Source organism: Mus musculus, chromosome 14 (genome assembly GCF_000001635.26).
Source record: "Mus musculus strain C57BL/6J chromosome 14, GRCm38.p6 C57BL/6J".
Taxonomy (NCBI): Eukaryota; Metazoa; Chordata; class Mammalia; order Rodentia; family Muridae; genus Mus; species Mus musculus.
Genome location: NC_000080.6, coordinates 61,613,511 through 61,627,397, shown reverse-complemented (window position 1 = coordinate 61,627,397; position 13,887 = coordinate 61,613,511). Strand labels below are relative to the sequence as shown.

At 38.0% G+C, this 13,887-nt stretch overlaps 1 long non-coding RNA gene across 1 annotated transcript in view; it reads left to right on the top strand.

The window, feature by feature from the left end:
- The window catches only part of Dleu2 (deleted in lymphocytic leukemia, 2), a 79,538-nt gene that overhangs the window by 54,976 nt on the left and 10,675 nt on the right, over nt 1-13,887 (top strand). Inside the window, exons 5-6 of the long non-coding RNA NR_028264.1 lie at nt 2,036-2,178; nt 13,127-13,232. This is a non-coding gene — a long non-coding RNA (deleted in lymphocytic leukemia, 2). The remainder of the gene's footprint in view (nt 1-2,035; nt 2,179-13,126; nt 13,233-13,887) is intronic.

The window sequence follows — 13,887 nt, the reverse complement described above, 5'->3', positions numbered from 1 at the left end:
GGGTGTGTGTGTGTGTGCGTGCGTGCGTGCATCTGGTGTTAATATAAAATTTGGTTTTAGTACTTTAGGGTAACTTGGACATTAAAATAAAATTCAGTCTTAATATTGTAGGAAAACCTAAACAATTACATTCTCCTTAACCTTTTGGCTTTTACAAATGGAAGAAAATGTTTTTATTCTGACTCAGTAGCCTCCATCCAAGACCATTAAGAGAACGGGGAGAAATGTTAAAATGAGTGATTAGCCAGGTTTTTATTAATAGTGCTTTGTTGGCTCTCAAATTGTTTTCCTCTTGATCAGTTAGCAAGAGTCAAAGTAAATGGTTCCAAGAAACACTGAATTTGTTCATGTTTGTCAGCGGCCCAAACAGCCAAAGTCTTTTAATTCCTCCAGTTTGGGAATTGCTGTACCTAAGTGCCTAGTTATTTCTCATTTCTTAGTTAAGTCTTAACTAAGGATTTTTTTTTTTTTTTGCATCAGTGTTAGTCTAAATTTTTATCACCTTCAATGTATATCACTAATTTAATTTTTTTTTAGAATTTTAGGGTTTTTTTTAAGATTTATTTATTATATGTAAGTACACTGTAGCTGTTTCAGACACTCCAAAAGAAGGAGTCAGATCTCGTTACGGATGGTTGTGAGCTACCATGTGGTTGCTGGGATTTGAACTCCGGACCTTTGGAAGAGCAGTCGGGTGCTCTTACCCACTGAGCCATCTCACCAGCCCTTAATTTTCTAAAACACTGCCCTTTCCTGCAGAATAAAATTCAAAGTCCACAGTTAGTATATCATGCATCAGTCTTTCTAAGTTGTTTTAAAAAAAAGTTTTTTTTTCAGATAGTTAACTCTAAGCTTTTTATTTTTAAAGGCCCCTCCACGTGCATGCATTATTGTGTGGGCATGTCCCATGTGGCCACGAAGGGCACAAACTTTGTGTGTTCTTCCCTTTGACATTTAAAAGAGTTCCAGGGATCAAAGTCAAGTCACCAAGTTATACAGCAAGTACCTTTACTAGATATGCCATCTTGTTGGTTCCCTGTCTCTGGTACACTTTACATTTTAGACCAGATCTCTCATGTGTGCCAAGTATTTTTTTTTTAAAGATTTATTTATTTATTTATTATATGGAAGTACATTGTAGCTGTCTTCAGAAGAGGGAGTCAGATCTCGTTTTTTACGGATGGTTGTGAGCCACCATGTGGTTGCTGGGATTTGAACTCTGGACCTTCGGAAGAGCAGTCAGGTGCTCTTACCCACTGAGCCATCTCACCAGCCCCGTGCCAAGTATTTCTTGAGCAGCATGTTGTTAACTATTCCTCCCATGAGCTGAACAAAGACCCAGCCATGCCTGGTGGCGCACACCTTTGATCCCAGTGCTCAGGAGGCAGAGACAGGTAGATCTGAGTTCAAGGCCAGTGTGGTCTACAAGTGAGCTCCAAGACAGCCAGGACTAGCTATACAGAGATCCTTGTCTCTGAAAACTGAAAGAAAAATAAGTAAAAAGAAAATGCCCAAAAGGAAAGCTTTGCAATAATAGCTATCATAAGTTTTTTAAATCAGTGATTCTGATTTGCTTAGGAGCCTCCAGAGGACTTTGTAGTATTATAAGTTGTTCATTTGTCTATCTGAGATTGTATATCTGTAGCAGCAACAGCTCAGGTTTGACATCAGGCTAAGTTCTGAAAAAGGAAAATACAATCAGAAATGTTCTTTCTAGAAAGTGGTATATTGGTGTAACTCAAGAGAATTTTGCAATGATTTTAAATATCTTCTCTAGAAGTTCTGTGTTGGTATAACTCTAGAAAACTTTCTAATGCCTTCAAATAGTTGTCAGGATGTCAGGTCTAAAAGAAACTGGGGAAATGGCTAACTGTGGTGTTTATTAGTATACCAAAGAGCATGCTTGCCTCCAAGCCCTCAGCCTAGAAAGCACCTATTACAGAATCCATGCTGGTATCCTAGCTCGCTCTTCTCAGCTTTCCTCACCCAATCCTTACCTTCAAGCTCTTCAATTCATGGGCTTCCCTTCCTCCAGCTTTTCATTCTGCCGGCCATACTTTTTCTCCCTACTCTGGACGCCTCTAGATGACTCCAGCTGTGCTCTCCTTCGTAATCTACACACCCTCCTCAACCATACCCTGGACCAGTCATGTCCTCATCTCAGACACGACTTTTCTGGTGAGAAACTGAATTCTTTCAATGCATGCTTCCTTATACCAGATTGCCTTGGTTTCTCTATAGTCAATTTGAAGGCTTAAATTTGAATTCTGTAAATAAAGATTCTGAAAAACTAGCATACAAATTCTTCATTTATGCAAATTAAACTATTGCTAATAAACATTTGTCTTCCCAAACTGTTTGTGATTGGAAGTCTTTCATATATGGCTAATGTTAAATCACATGTAGAGTATTGGTATAAACCAATTGAAATAAAGGAAAAATATGAAATATTCAGGTGTCTTAAGAAGCAGCCAGAGGAACTACAAGGCCTTTTAGGGGAAAAAAAATATTTATTTATTGCACTGAAGGACAAAATTGAGGTGAGTAAACTTCCAGAAGGGAAATAAACCATAAAAGCCCATCTACCAACTATGGAGTGTGTATTATGGTAATGACTATGTCATAAGGACCTTAGAATTGATGAAATGGGAAGGACATTTTAAAGGCTTCTTGAAATGAAGAAATGTGATACATCAGCTTGAACATCAAAATTCTTACTTTGGGGCTAGAGAGATGGCTCAGTAGTTAAGAGGACTGACTGCTCTTCTAGAGGTCCTGAGTTCAATCCCCAGCAACCACAGCATGACTCACAGCCATCCGTAATGGGATCCAATGACCTCTTGTGTGTCTGAAGACAGAGTGTACTCATATAAAACAAACTATTTTTTTTTAAAAATCTTACCTTATATTTTTAGGTCTTCACACTGTGTTAGAAATAAGGAAGGTGATAAAGAATGCCTGTAAGGTAAGCTTGAATGAGGCAGTGTCAAGCACAGGTTGTCCTCAGTATTTCACAGTGGTACTAGATGTCCCACTGTTAGGATTGTTCTCAGGTCCCACAATAGCATAATCTTCCCATAAGAAAATGACATTTGTCCTTAATAGATATATGCTACTTATAGTTGCTCATTTCTAGATCTTAAAGTATATAGGTTTTATCCTACTTAATTACATGACATCCTTCTGGGAGCTCATCATTGTCTAGCAACACACCCTTGCCATTGATGAACTAAACTACTTGGAAACACTGAATATGTGTTCAAAGTACTGCTGTCCTGGAACTCACTTTGTAGACCAGGCTGGCCTTGAACTCAGAAATCCGCCTGTCTCTGCCTCCCAAGTGCTGGGATTAAAGGCATGTGCCACCACCACCCGGCCTGAACCCATGATATCTTAGCTCATTAATGACTAATGTTGTAAATAAGGCTTTTAATTCCACACTCCATTCAGTAAATGTTAGTTCTGTTATTTAATAGAATATAATAACAGTATTAGTGTGGCTAGCCAAATAAGGACAACTTGTTGGTCAGCTAGCATGAAATTGTTCAGTAAGAATTTCAGTCCTCAGTTAAGTAAAATTTATAGGTCACCAACATCGGTTTCACTGAAAGCCAAGATGCACGTGAAAGTTGTGGAACAATATTTCATGAATAGAACAATCCTTATAAGGATTCTTTATTCTCATAAAGATGACATAGTAGGATAAAGTTCACAAAGCTTATTTACCTCTAGTATTTCAAAGCTAAGAGGGTCTATGGTAATATATATTTTAAACATTCAGAAAACTCTAGAAGAATAAAAGTGGTTCCCAGATGTTCTTGCAAAAATATTAAAGCACTTTGGAGATAAGGAATTCCAGTTTTGCTATCACCTCAAGATTATAGGTTTTAAATGTATTAAACACCTTTAATCCCAGCACTTGGGAGGCAGGGGCAGGTAGATTTCTGAGTTCAAGGCCAGCCTAGTCTACAAAGTGAGTTCCAGGGCAGCCAAGGCTATACAGAGAAACCCTGTCTTGAAAAAACAAAACAAAAATGTATTAAGTACATTAGGATCTCAGTGGGGGTCAGGAAAACATTTAGAAGTGTTAAAACCCTAAAGTATTAACATATTTGCTGGATGTGGTGGTGCACACCTTTGATCCCAGAATTTGTGAGGTAGAGGCATGCAGATCTCTGAGTTTGAGAGCAACACTGATATAACATTTTATACTTGATATAATATAGTAGATATTAATGCCTAATACTCAAATATTTAACAGCAACTTCAAAGGCAAATCAGAAACATACTTTTATCAATGTTTTTAGGTTTATATTTGCATAATGGAGAACATGAGAGTTTTGTTTTTCGAGACAGGGTTTCTCTGTATAGTCCTGGCTGTCCTGGAACTCACTTTGTAGACCAGGCTGCCTCTGCCTCCCAAGTGCTGGAAATAAAGGCGTATGCCACCACACCCGACAAGAATTATTACAGAAATAGTAAAATGAGGTTGTTTTTTTTTTTTAATTTCATAGTACTTTAAACCTGTTATTTGCTCATTTAAGGAAAACATCATGCTAGGTTTTTTAAAAATTAGAATTAAGATTAATTAACCTACAAGCCGGGCGTGGTGGCGCACGCCTTTAATCCCAGCGCTCAGGAGGCAGAGGCAGGCGGATTTCTGAGTTCGAGGACAGCCAGGGCTACACAGAGAAACCCTGTCTCGAAAAACCAAAAAAAAAACCAAAACAAAACAAAAAAAGAACCTACAGAATAATATGCAAAGTGAAACAAATATCCATGAGATTGTTTAGATGATTCTACACATAAAAATCTGCAAGTTACTTTTTTAACCTTATTTTAAAGGTTGCAGACAATGTAGCTTCCATTCTCATTCAGCAAGGCAGACACAATATTCATTGATCTAATAAGTTATCTTTTTCAAAGACACTTGCCTCTGTTATTAGTCTTTAGTGTCACCAGGATGTATTTCCTTAGCATAATAATTGAGCATGTATGAGAACTTTTAAGATTGCCTCCTTTTAGTAAAGAAGGATATGAAAATAAAGGAGAGGAATGGGCATGATCAGTGTAAGTCATTTGTACGGTGAAGATGTAGCTTAGAAGAATACTTGTCTAATATGTGCAACACCCTGGGGTTTATTCCCAAGCACTAAAAACCATAGATTTGTGGGGGAAAGTTTGCTAAGGAAATACTTGTGTGGCTTGGTAACTTCCAAGGAATAACAATGTAAACAAGTTTAAACTTTTCTGTCCTAGAGTTCAGGGTGGTCTTGAAAATTGGCTGTGCGCTGGTTAGCTGTGAACCTTAACCAAATTTGAGAATTTGGATCCTGTCATGTCCTGAAACTTTTAGTCCTAAATAAAGATCAACTTTCAAAAAATTATATTTACATATATTTAATATAATAACATGATACAAACAAAAGGGGAAACTTGAAGCTACATGGAAAATGTGATGTCACCACGTAATTCTGGAATTTTATGTTTAACTTTGCCATAATACAAAACTTGGATTTGTTATTTTTTTCCTTAAAGCAAAATTATCTCCACTGCACCTTGGAGAATAGGTACAAAAGGGAAGACATAGTAAGTATCGATGGTGCACACCCTAAGTTTAGTACTTGAACTGAAAGCATATCAGGATTCTGTCTCCAGAAAGAATAAATAAATAATAAGATAAAATCTAACAATCACCAAACAGGAAAATAAATAAAACCTTTAAAATTTTTTATCAGACAAAATATTTAGTTTGTAGTAGGGAGTTATGCAGTGCAGTTAATTGAAGCTTACAGTCACTATTAACCTTCAAATGTCTAAATGCATTAGTAGAAACTGCAGTATTTGTGTCATCTTAAAGTACTATTTAATAAGATCTTATGATAAATTCTTGTAAAGTATAATGCATGTAGATATATATATAAAGTATAATGTGTAGAAATTTTGAGAATTGCACTGACTTAAATCATGTAACCCCAGTATTTTTGTACTTTTGTATGTAACCCCTCCTGGCCTGGAGCTCAGGTCTGTCTACCTTGCCTTGTCTCCTGAGTGCTGAGATTGAAGAGTACAAGCTGGGAAAGTAGCTCAGTTGCCAGAGTGCTTGACTGGCATTCAGGAAGCTGGAGGGTTGATCCTCGGGATCTCAGAAGCTGGTCCTAGTGGTACACAGCACTTCAAGAGCACAATCAGGATAGACCTCAGATATATGAGATCCTGTCTCCTCCCCCACCCCCAAGGAGGAAGAAATTGAGTTACTAATTTGGCATTAAAGATTTAACTTGAAGAATTACACTCCTTTAAGGAAACTAATCAAAATTGTACTAACTTCACAGTTCATTTCAAAGATGCACAACAAATATTCCAAATTACAAGTGATTTCAGTTAAAATATATTGGTTGTGAACTGGAAAATTGCTTCAACCAAAGGAGTTGAATTATCAAAATCACTTTTGTTGATGACCTATAATACCATCTATACAGTAGTTTATAGCATGGCTTTGTTTATATAATGGAGAGATTGCTGTAAGTCAATTCCAGGGCATTAGTTATACTAGGAAAACATGCTACACCCAAGCTACACCCTCATCCCTTTAAAAACAACTTTATATATATATATACATATATATATTCATTCCTGTTGGTTTGTGTTTGATATTAAAGGTGTTGAACATTTATAATTTAGCCAAAAGTCAAGTATCAAACCAACAAATAATAGTTTCTGTGGTAAAACAGTTTCCTTTCTGTCTTAATCTGCTCTATGACTTGTTCTCTAGATGTGAATTTTGAAACCATGGAGATACCACACACACCCCTCCCCACAAAAAGGCGGGGGTGGAGTTTGGGGGGGTTGGAGAACTGACCAAACCACTTAGAGCATGTGAAGAAGGAAATAAACTAGAAACAGAAAGACATTGTACGAAACAATGTCTGGCATCAGCTCACTTAGTAGACAAAAGTGCCACATGAATTAATCCCCTCAGTACAAAACTGTAAGTAATTTGAAGCACTTATACAGAGATTGGGCAGTTACCAGTAGAAATGTCTTTGATGCTAGGGATGTGGCTCAGTTAGTCTGCCTAACATACACAAAAGCCCTGAGTTTGATCACTAACACCCAAAACAACAATGGGTGTGCCGGTGTATGCCTATAGTTTTGGCATTTGAATGGTAGAGTTGGCAGAATGAGAAGTTCAATTTGTCTTCAGCTATATAAGGTTGACATTAAGCTAGCCTATAGAGAACCCCATACCCCCAAAAGAAAAAGTCTTTGTTTTATAAGTTGTGGCCTACCAACTTTCAAAGTATAGGACACGATGCATTCTCAGATATCCTGGTTTATAGTAGTTTTGTTTTTTGTTTGTTTGCTCCTTGAGGCAGGGTCTTTGTAGTACTGCCTGGCCTGGGACTCACTATGCTGAAAAAGCTGTCCTGGAATTCATGAAGTCTTCTAGCAAGGAAGTTGGACGTGATTATTTTTGTCTCCTAAGAGTAAAGAATATCTAAATCAAATAGCAATAAGAATGGAACTGATCCTGAAGCAAAGTGATACCTGCGTGTATCCTAGCCATTGGGAGGTGAAGGAAGGAAGTGGGAAACAGCATATCAAGGTAAAAAACTTGGAACATTATTAAGATAGAAAGGAGGTATAAGGAGCCCGTGCTCTTGTTCTGGAAGGTGACGGTGATGTTACTGAAGGATGAGAAACCACCTGAAACACTGAGCCTTCTCACAATATTACATTTGAACTGATAGTTCGGCATTTATTTTTAAAATGTTTTGATTAAAGGTCACTGGCTTTACCAAGCTAAGACTGAAAACTTCTGGATAGACAGACAAATTTGGCAATAATTCAAATAAAGCCAATGAGAGTAGGCAAGTTCACTGAAACTCTGTAGCGAGGACAATTAGTTTCTTTAAAAAAGGAAAAAAAAAAAAAAAAGCCAGGCGGTGGTGGCTCACACCTTTAATCCCAGCACAGAGAAACCCTGTCTCAAAAAAACAAAAACAAACAAACAAAAAAAGTTGATAGGACTAAAGAGATGGCTCAGAGGTTTAAAGCACTTGCTCTTACAGAGGACCAGGGTTTAGTTCCAACACCTTCATCATGGTTCATAAACATCAGTAGCACCAGTTCCATGGGATATACAGACATATATGCAGGCAAGACCCTTATAAATAAATCTTTAGAGGAATTGAATAAAATTTTATATAGTTATAAACATTTATGAAAATTCACTATTTTATTACAATAAAATATTAAATATTCCCACTACTGAAATTTTTTTTGTAAAAGTATATGTCAAGTGTATCTTTTTTGGAAAATCCCTACACTGTCAGTTGAGGGTCTATGAGCAAAATGTGTTAAACTTTTTAAGAAACTGAGGAATTAAAGTCTAACTTTAAGTTCAGTTTAAAAGACTATGAAATTTACATGGTTTTAATTTTTCAAGTGAGAAGCCAAATAATGGAAATTGGGGGGTGGGGTGCCAGTCTCCAGGTTCAAGAAACACTAAGACAAAGATCTTCCTAATTAAAGAGCTGTAATGAAAGAAATTTAGCCAGTTGTAGTGGCACACACTTGTAATTCCAGCACTTGGGAGGCAGAGGCAGGCAGATTTCTGTGAGTTCAAGGCCACTCTGGTCTGCAAGAATTCCAGGCAACCAGGACTGTTACAAAGAGAAACTCTGTCTCAAAAAAACAAATTAAATGAACAGAAATTTGGAAACCAGAAAGACAATTGTCTAAAACTACAACTGTAGCATTTCAAAGGAGATTTAGCAAGAGATTCCAGAAGATGACCAAAAATAAATTTAATTGACTCATTCTTAAGTATGTTTCTTCAAAAATAAATTGGGGAGAAAAAAAAAAAACCCACACAGATTATTGAAATCAGGATTTCAGGTTTTGTAACAGTTCAGTAGTTAAAAGCACTTGTGGGCTGGAGAGACACCTCGGCGCTGACTGCTCTTCCGAATCCTGAGTTCAAATCCCAGCAACCACATGGTGGCTCTCAACCATCTGTCATGAGCTCTGACTCCCTCTTCTGGAGTGTCTGAAGACAACTACAGTGTACTTACATATAATAAGTAAATCTTTAAAAATAAATAAATAAATAAAAGGAGAGAGAGGAAAGAAAGAAAGAGAGAGAGAGGAAGGAAGGAAAGGAAGGAAGGAAAGGAAGGAAGGAAAGAAAGAAAGAGAAAGAAAGAAAGAAAGAAAGAAAGAAAGAAAGAAAGAAAGAAAGAAAGAAAGAAAGAAAGAAAAAGAAAGAAAGAAAGAAAGAGAAAGAGAAAGAAAGAAAGAGAGAAAAGCACTTGTTACTTTTACAAAGGACCTAGGTTCAACTCACATGGTAACTGACAGCTATAACTCCAGGTCCAGAGGATCCAATGTCTTCTGACTTCTGAACACTAGGAACACAGATAGTACACAGGCATACATGCAAACAAAACTTGTATAGCTAAAATAAACGTTTAAAAAATGTATAGCTAAAATAAACGTTTAAAAATGTAAAAAATTAAAAACCTTTTTAAGATTTATTTATTTTATGTATATGAGTACACTGTAGCTGTACAGATGGTTGTGAGCCTTCATGTGGTTGTTGGAAATTGAAATTTTTGTTTGTTTTGTTTTTTACAGACAGGGTTTCTCTGTGTAGTCCTGGCTGTCCTGGAACTCACTCTGTAGACCAGGCTGGCCTTGAACTCAGAAATCCGCCCGCCTCTACCTCCCAAGTGCTGAGATTAAAGACGGGAATTGAATTTTTAAGACCTCTGCTCACTCCGGTCAGCCCCACTTGCTCCAGTCAACTCTGCTGACTCAGTCCCTGGTCGCTCCAGGCCAAAGATTTATTTATTATACATAAGTACACTGTAGCTGACTTTAGACACAACAGAAGAGCGTGTCAGATCTAATTATGGGTGTTTGTGAGCCACCATGAGGTTGCTGGGGTTTTAACTAGGGACCTTTGGAAGAGCAGTCAGTGCTCGTACCTACTGAGCCATCTCTCCAGCCCCTAGAAACAAATCTACAATCTACATGACTGTCCCTGGCATGTACTTTGGCACCAGGAAGACAGTAAACTTCTCTAACTTTCCATATAGTAGCTAATACAATACTAAAATTTGCTCCTGGTAATCCTTTTGTTGTTTTCTTTAACAACAAAGCAACTATCAAAATTCTCTATGGATAGATACCTCCAACAGAACTGTTTCTGTCACTTGTGAGAATCAGCACAAACATAAAGCAAAGCTGGTGTGTCAGATACAAGCAGTGTAGAAAAAAATCAGAAGTGAGCAAACTCTGTATTTTTCAAATTGTCCTAAACAATCTTCTACTTTAGATTCTTGGTTTCATGTGTATTTTAAAGGCTGCTCAAATTAGCTCCTGTTTTATCACAAGGTAAGAGCTACAGTGTTTAACCCAAGAAAATTAAGTTTTAGTAGCACCCTTCAGAAAACTTTACAGGAAGAATTTCTAATTAACTTTGTAAGTCATTGAGGTTCAAGAAGAATCAGAAGCTAAAACCTTCCATGCCTAGTCAGAAATAAAACTGGATGATGGAAAGAAACTTGATTCTAAGTTAGAAAATACAAGAGTCCCAACTATTAATGGTTCTATTAGGACTGACAACGCTTAGCACGCCATTATGATGTTTATTTGTTAGCTGAGATGATAGTATTTGGGATTTGTGAGATCAAGGTTTTCAGTGTTGCTGGATGTACTGGGTGGTTCTGGGTCAGCTTGACACAAGTTAGAATCATCCGAGAGAAAGAAACCGTGAGAAAATGACTCCATGAGATCCAGCTGTAAGGCATTTTCTCAATTAGTAATCAATGGGGGAGGGCTCAGCCCATTTTGGATGGGCCATCACTGGTCTGGTGGTCTTAGGTTCTGTTCTGTATGAAAGCAAGCTGAACAAGCCATGGGAAACAAGGCGGTCAGCAGCACTCCTCCATTGGCCTCTTCATCAACTCTTAGCTCCAGGTTCCTGCCCTGTTTGAGTTCCTTTGGTGATGGACAGCAATGTGGAAGTGTAAGCTCAGTAAACCCTGTCTTCCCCAACTTGGTTTTTGGTTATGGTGTTTCCTTGCAGCACTAGAAACCCTAACTGAGACACTGAACAAGATAGGTTTTTTTGTTTTTGTTTTTGTTTTTGGCACTTATAACTTAAAATAATTTGAGGCTTGAGAGATGGCTTACTGGCTAAAAGCACTTAGTACTTTTCCAGTGGACCCAAGTTTAGTTCCCAGAACACCATGTCAGGTGGCTCACAACTACCTGTGACTTCAATACCAGGGAATTGAATATCATCTTCTTGACTCCTTAGGCACATAAATAAAAATAAGTATTTAAAAAATAAGTGAATTCCTTGAAGAAGATTTAATTGGTGACTATATGAAAATGTCTGCCTTCCTTTCTGAAAGACTCATGCTGATATCCCAGTTACTGTCCCATTCAATACAGTGGAACAGAGGAGCTCACTGAGATGACAGATGCTTCCAGATGGGATAAGTGCTAAAATAATGAACTCTGCTCATTCTGAAAATATACTTTCCCTAATGAGGAACACATATTTCTAAAGTATGGTCAATTTATAGGGCAATGGTGGCACACACCTTTAATTCTAGCAATCAGGAGAAAGAGGTAGGTAAATCTCTGGCCAGCCTGGTCTACAGAGTTACAGGAGATACATACATACATACATACATACATACATACATACATACATACATACTTGGGTATATATCCATGGAAATGTATAATATGTAACATTTGTTCGTACTAAGTAATATTCTTAGCATGGAGGACCTTACTGTACAGGACAATAATCCCTGTCCTGCTACAGTTAACAGCACAATTTATAATATGTTCATTAAAAAGAAAATTCTGTTTCTAAACTCAAAATTGTCATCTGCAAATGTGAATGACTAAGAACATGTTAATAGCATCTTAAACCTTTCATGTTTTCGTCCTTGCTAAACTGAGATAGAATATTGTCTTTTACTTATCAGTTTTTAATAATCTTATCAACAAACACCATAAAGAAACAGCATATGTATGTCAGTTATATTCAACTAGTTAAATCACACACAGTGCAAAAATTTACCAAAATAATATTTTCCTGTAGAGTGTAAGAAAAGTACACCTAACTCATCATTTTCTAAACTAAAACAATTCACTAAAGTAAGTTTCAGCCAGGCAGTGGTGGCACACACCTTTAATCCTAGCACTCAAAGGCTTTTCAGATTTATGTATATGAGTACACTGTAGCTATACTGATGGTTGTGAACCATCTTGTGGTTGCTGGGACCTCTCTTCACTCCAGTCGGCCCCACTCGCTCCTGTGTACACTGTAGCTGTCTTCAGACATTCCAGAGGGAGTCAGATCTCATTACAGATGGTTGTGAGCCACCATGTGGTTGCTGGGATTTGAACGCAGGACCTTCGGAAGAGCAGTCAGTGCTCTTAACGGCTAAGCCATCTCTCCAGCACAAGATTTTTTTTTTTTTTTTTTTAAGGAAGCCACCAGTTCTACAGAAATGCTAACAAAACAGGAATTCCTTCTTAAGGACTCCCTAGCTTTTGGACCAATACCATAGTCACTGACCTAAACATTACTAAAAGAATTCTACTTCTTATAAGTTTTTGAGGTACTCTTTAAAAAGGTTGAGGTTTTTCTTTCTTTCCCACAATTTAAATTTCACAAATCTGAGCCACCCTTACAAATGTTTTTACCAAGTTTTTCATTGTTAAGGTGTTACAGTAAGACTTCTGTCAGTATGAACAGTAGGCCTTATTACTATACCACAAGACTGGCCACAATCTTGGGCATACACAATCTTTTAGATATGGCTTCTCTTTCCCCAACCCCCGCCCCTTTTTTTTCCAAGGCAGGGTTTCTCCATGTAGCCTTGGTTGTCCTGGAACTCACAGAGCTCCACCCCCCACCCCCTAACCCCCACCCCCTAACCCCCACCCCCTAACCCCCACCCTCAGTGCTGGGATTAAAGGTGTGTGCTACCACCCCTGGGCTACAGCTGCCTCCTTTTCAATGTTTATTTTGTGTTAGTTTAGCCTTTCCTTCTTTCTCCCCTCCCACTCCCTCTGCTCCTTTCAACAGGTTTGCACCACAGTGTTTCAATAGCAAGGCTGATGACTTGAGTATGAAAGCTGTGAATCAGGATGCCAGGCAGACAGAATGGATAACATTCTAATTAAATGATCAGGTAACATCACAGCATGCGGAATGCAGCACAAATATGTCCATTACATTTACTTTTTTTTTTTTTTTCCTTGATGCTCAGAGGTCCCACATTGTTTCCAGTCCCTTCATTGTATTTTCTCTGAGCCCATCTCAGGGAACTTTTTTTTTTTTTTTTTTTTTTTTTTTTGGTTTTTCGAGACAGGGTTTCTCTGTGTAGCCCTGGCTGTCCTGGCACTCACTTTGTAGACCAGGCTGGCCTCGAACTCAGAAATCCGCCTGCCTCTGCCTCCCGAGTGCTGGGATCAAAGGCGTGCGCCACCACGCCCGGCTTCTCAGGGAACTTTTTGACCTCCAGTAGCATCAATCATTGTGTTACCTCCCAGATCTTCTATGCTGAAGGCATGCAACCCCTTGGGGTTGTCTTTCTGGACCTGAAGGTCCACCATAGCTTTGTTGGTACAGTAAAACTTCTAAGAACTTAAATTCTTTAATGTAGAACTTGTTGTAAGCCAGGGTAACCAAGTGCTGCTGTCAAGGGAGCAATCGTAATGACTGCAATCCACTCAACTTGCACTGTTGAGTAAGAGATGAGAGCCACATTTACCAGGAAACTTTTTCCAATGTTGTACTGTACCTAGGTATGACCAAAATAAACTGCCTGGTGTCAGGGTCAAGTT